A 6,225-nucleotide genomic window follows, 5' to 3' on the forward strand; every position below is an offset into this window, starting at 1 on the left:
GATGCAGAGAAAGCTTTTGACCAAATCCAACAGTATTTATGATTAAAATACTCCAGAAAATGAGCATAGAGGTAACCTACCTCAACATAATAAAGGCCATATATGACATACCCAAAGTAAACATCATTCTTAATGGTGAAAACCTGAAAGCATTTCTTCCAAATCAGGAATAATACAAGGATGTCCACTCTTGCTGGTTTTGTTCAACATAGTATTAGAAATCCTTGCCATGATAACCAAAGAAGAAAAAGAAAAGAAATTCAAATTAGATAAGAAGTAAAACTATCACTGTTTGCAGATGGCATAATACTATACATAGAGAATTCTAAAGATGCCCCTAGAAAACTAGAATTCATCACTGAGTTTGGTAAAGTTGCAGGATACATTAATGCACAGAAATCTCTTGTATTCTTATACACTAGCAATGAAAGATCAGAAAGAGAAATTAAGGAACCAATCACATTTACTATTACAACAAAGAATAAAATACTTAGGAATAAACTTACCTAGGGATACAACAGTGATATACTCAACAGTGATGAAAGAAACTGAGATGACATAAACAGGTGGAAAGATATACCGTGTTCTTAGATTGAGAGAATCAATATTGTCAAAATGATCATACTGCCCAAGGCAATCTATAGACTCAATGCAATCTCTATCAAATTACCAATGGCAAAAATTTTACCAATTCCATTCTTCATAACACAAAAATTTAAAATTTATATGTAGAAACAGAAGACCTCAAATAGCCAAAGCAAACTTGAGAAAGGAAAATGGAGCTAGAGGAATCAGGCTTCCTGACTTCAGACTATAGTACAAAGCTACAGTTTTCAAAACTATATGGTACTGTCACAAAAACAGATATGTAGATCAATGGAACAGGATATAAATTCCAGAAATAAAAAGACACAGTTATGATCAATTAATCTACAAGAAAGGAGACAAAGCTATACCATGGAGAAAAGAGAGTATCTTCAATAAATGGTGGTGGGAAAACTGGACAGCTATATGTAAAAAACAAGAAATTAAAGTATTCTTTATCACCACACACAAAAATAAATTCAAAATGGATTAAGGACCTGAATGTAAGATTATATACTATAAAACTCTTGGAAGAAAACATAAGAACACGCTTTGACAAAAATTGTAGCATGATCTTTTTTAGTCAACCTCAAAGATTGACTAAAAAATAAACAAATGGGACATAACTTGTTCTGCTAGGCAAAAACTTTTGAGTATTTTTAAAATGTGACATAGGGAGGCGGTCCTAAGATGGCGGAGGAATAGGATGGGGAGACCACTTTCTCCCTCACAAATTCATCAAAAGAACATTTCAACGCTGAGTAAAATTCACAAAATAGCTTCTGAATGCTGGCAGAGGACATCAGGCACCCAGAAAAGCAGATCATTGTCTTCAAAAACAGTCACCATCCGCCTAAGAAGGGGCGCCAGTTGTACACCCAGAAAACTGAGCAGCAGGAATGGGAAAGGTGATAAGTCGCAGCGACCGCACTTGCCAAACACCCAAGCTACTTGGACCTGGGAAGGGCACAAAACGCAGGCCCAACTGAGTCTGTGCCTCTGAGGACTATCTGAGTGCCTGAGGCTGAGTGGCTTAGACCGGGGAGGTGCATGCAGCCCAGGGCCAGCCTCAGACTGTTCCTGGTGGAGCAACACAGAGCCTGAGCTGTGGGCGCTGTGAGCCAGGGCAGGACCAGCATGGCTGAGACACTGTGAGCACACGCCAGTGTTATTTGTTTGCAGCATCCCTCCTTCCCCACAGCATGACTGAACAAGTGAGCCTAAAAAAAGAGCATCCACTACCTCCCTCCTTGTGTCAGGGCAGAAACCAGACACTGAAGAGACCAGCAAACAGAAGAAGCTAAAACAGAGGGAACCACCTTGAAAGTGACAGGTGCAATAGATTAAAGCCCTGTCATTAGTACCGACTACATAGGAAGGGGCCTATAGATCTTGAGAAATATAAGCTGGACCAAGGAACTATCTGAAAATGAACTGACCCCACACTGCCCACAAAAACACCAGAGAAAGTCCCAGATATACCTTTATTTTTTTTTACGATCATTCTTTTCTGTTTGTTTTTTTCTTTTCTTTTCCTTTTTTATTAAACATTTTTTAATTTTTAACTCCTCTAGTTCTCCTTTAATTTTTATTTTTATAACCTGCTATTACTTAAAAAAAAATACCCTATTTTTAAAGCAAACACCATATATATATATATATATATATATATATATATATATATATATATATATATATATATATTTTGTGGTGGTGGTTGTAGTTTTTTAATAATTCCTGTGACTTTTTTTCTTTCTTTCTTCATCTTCTTTTCTTTAATATTATATTTTTGAAAATCCAACCTCTACTCTAGATTTTTAATCTTTGCTTTTTGTATTTGTGATCAATTTTGTACCTTTAAAAACCTAATCTTCAGTACCCATCTTTACTTGAGAGCAAGATTACTGGCTTGACTACTCTCTCCTCCTTTGGACTCTCCTTTTCCTCCACCAGGTTGCCTCTGCCTCCTCCCTCCCCCTTTTCATCTCTACCCAACTCTGAATCTCTGTGTGTTCCAGATGGTGGAGAACACTTAGGTAACTGGTTAATGGCTGGATCTGTCTCTCTCATTTTCATTTTCCTCTGTTATCCTCCTGGCCACCTCTGTCTCCTTCCTCCCTCTTCTCTTCTCTGTGTAACTCCATGAACATCTCTGAGCAGTCCAGACTGTGGAGTGCAAATAGGGAAGTGATTACTGGCTAGCTTGTTCTCTCCTCTTTTGATCCCACCTCATTTCATTCCAGTCACCTCTACCTCCCCACTCCCTTTTCTCTTCTCCATGTAACTTTGTGAACCTCTCTGGGTGTCTCTCATGTGGAGAAACTTTTCATCTTTAACCTAGATATTTTATCATCGGTGCTGTATAGATGGAGAAGTCTTGAGGCTACCGTAAAAATAAAACTGAAAACTAGAAGCAGGAGGCTTAAGTCCAAATCCTGAGAAGACCAGAAAACTCCTGACTCCAGGGAACATTAATTGATAGCTCATCAAATGCCTCCATACCTACACTGAAACTAAGCACCACCCAAGGGCGAACAAGTTCCACAGCAAGACATACCATGCAAATTATCCAGCAACACAGGAACACACCCCTGAGCTTCAATATACAGGTAGCTCAAAGTTACTCTAAACCCAGTGACATCTCATAACTCATTACTGGACACTTCATTGCACTCCAGAGAGAAGAAATGCTGTTCCACCCACCAGAACTCCAACACAAGCTTCCCTAACCAAGAAACCTTGACAGCCACTGATACAACCCCACCCACAGTGAGGAAACCCCATAATAAAGAGAACTCCACAAACTGCCAGAGTACAGAAAGGCCACCCCAAACGCAGCAATATAACCAAGATGAAGAAACAGAGAAATACCCAGCAGGTAAAGGAACAGGATAAATGCTCACCAAACCAAACAAAAGAGGAAGAGATAAGGAATCTACCTGATAAAGAATTCTAAATATTGATAGTGAAAATGATCCAAAATCTTGAAATCAAAATGGAATCACAGATAAATAACCTGGAGACAAGGATTGAGAAGATGCAAGGAAGGTTTAACAAGGACCTAGAAGAAATAAAAAAGAGTCAATATATAATGAATAATGCAATAAATGAGATCAGAAACACTCTGGAGGCAACAAATAGCAGAATAACAGAGGCAGAAGATAGGATTAGTGAAATAGAAGATAGAATGGTAGAAATAAATGAATCAGAGAGGAAGAAAGAAAAATGAATTAAAAGAAATGAGGATAATCTCAGAGACCTCCAGGACAATATGAAACACTCCAACATTCGAATTATGGGAGTCCCAGAGGAAGAAAACAAAAAGAAAGACCATGAGAAAATAATTGAGGAGATAACAGTTGAAAACTTGCCTAAATTGAGGAAGGAAATAATCATCCAAATCCAAGAAACCTAGAGAGTCCCAAACAGGATAAACCCAAGGCCAAACACCCCAAGACACATATTAATCAAATTAACAAAGATTAAACGCAAAGAACAGATACTGAAAGCAGCAAGGGAAAAACAACAAATAACACACAAGGGGATTCCCATAAGGATAACAGTTTCTTTCATTAGAAACTTTCCAGGCCAGGAGGGAATAGTAAGACATACATAAAGTAATGAAAGAAAATAACCTACAACCCAGATTACTGTACCCAGCAAGGATCTTATTCAAATATGAAGGAGAAATCAAAAGCTTTACAGACAAGCAAAAGCTGAGAGAATTCAGCACCACCAAACCAGCTCTCCAACAAATGTTAAAGGATATTCTCTAGACAGGAAACATGAAAAGGGTATATAAACCCAAACCCAAAACAATAAAGTAAATGGCAACGGGATCATACTGATCAATAATTACCTTAAATGTAAATGGGTTGAATGCCCCTACCGAAAGACAAAGACTGGCTGAATGGATAAAAAAAAAAAAAAAAAAAAAAAAAAAAAAAAAAAAAAAAACAAACAAACAAAAAACAAGACCCCTATATATGTTGTCTACAAGAGACCCACTTCAAAACAAGGGACACATACAGAGTGAAAGTGAAGAGATGGAAAAAGATATTCCATGTAAACAGAGACCAAAAGAAAGCAGGAGTAGCAATACTCATATCAGATAAAATATACTTTAAAACAAAGGCTGTGAAAAGAGACAAAAACGGACACTACATAATGATCAAAGGATCAATCCAAGAAGAAGCTATAACAATTATAAATATATATGCACCCAAAATAGGAGCACCACTATATGTAAGACAAATCCTAACAAGTATGAAAGGGGAAATTAACAATAACACAGTAATAGCGGGAGACTTTAATACCCCACTCACACCTATGGACACATCAACTAAACAGAAAGTTAACAAAGAAACAGAAACTTAAATGATACAATAGACCAGTTAGACGTAATTGATATCTATAGGACATTTCACCCCAAAACAATGATTTCACCTTTTTTTCAAGTGCTCATGGAAACTTCTCCAGGATAGATCACATCCTGGGCCATAAATCTAGCCTGGATAAATTCAAAAAAATTGATATCATTCCAAGCATCTTTTCTGACCATAATGCATTAAGATTAGATCTCAATTACAGGAGAAAATCTATTAAAAATTCCAACATATGGAGGCTTAACAACACGCTTCTGAATAAACAACAAATCACAGAAGAAATAAAAAAAGAAATCAAAATATGCATAGAAACTAATGAAAATAAAACACAACAACACAAAACCTGTGGGACACTATAAAAGCAGTGCTAAGGGGAAAGTTGAAAGCAATACAGGCATACCTCAAGAAACAAGAAAAAAGTCAAATAAATAACCTAACTCTACACCTCAAGCAACTAGAAAAGGAAGAAATGGAGAACCCCAGGGTTAGTAGAAGGAAAGAAATCTTAAAAATTAGGGCAGAAATAAATGCAAAAGAAACAAAAGAGACCATAGCAAAAATCAACAAAGCCAAAAGCTGGTTCTTTGAGAGGATAAATAAAATTGACAAACCATTAGCCAGACTCATCAAGAAACAAAGGGAGAAAAATCAAATCAATAAAATTAAAAATGAAGATGGAGAGATCACAGCAGACAACACAAAAATACAAAGGATCCTAAGAGACTACTATCAGCAATTATGGGCCAATAAAATGGACAACGTGGAAGAAATGGACAAATTCTTAGAAAAATGCAACTTTCCAAAACTGAACCAGGAAGAAATAGAAAATCTGAACAGACCAATCACAAGCACAGAAATTGAAACTGTAATCAGAAATCTTCCAGCAAACAAAAGCCCAGGTCCAGACATCTTCACAGCTGAATTCTACCAAAAAATTAGAGAAGGGCTAACACCTATCCTACTCAAACTCTTCCAGAAAATTGCAGAGGAAGGTAAACTTCCAAACTCATTCTATGAGGCCACCATCACCCTAATACCAAAACCTGACAAAGATGCCACAATAAAAGAAAATGACAGGCCAATATCACTGATGAACATAGATGCAAAAATCCTTAACGAAATTCTAGCAATCAGAATCCAACAACACATTAAAAAGTTCATACACTGTGACCAAGTGGGCTTTATCCCAGGAATGCAAGGATTCTTCAATATCCGTAAATCAATCAATGCAATTCACCACATTAACAAATTGAAA

The sequence above is a fragment of the Ovis aries genome, chromosome X, assembly GCF_016772045.2.
Source record: "Ovis aries strain OAR_USU_Benz2616 breed Rambouillet chromosome X, ARS-UI_Ramb_v3.0, whole genome shotgun sequence".
In the NCBI taxonomy this organism is placed as follows: domain Eukaryota; kingdom Metazoa; phylum Chordata; class Mammalia; order Artiodactyla; family Bovidae; genus Ovis; species Ovis aries.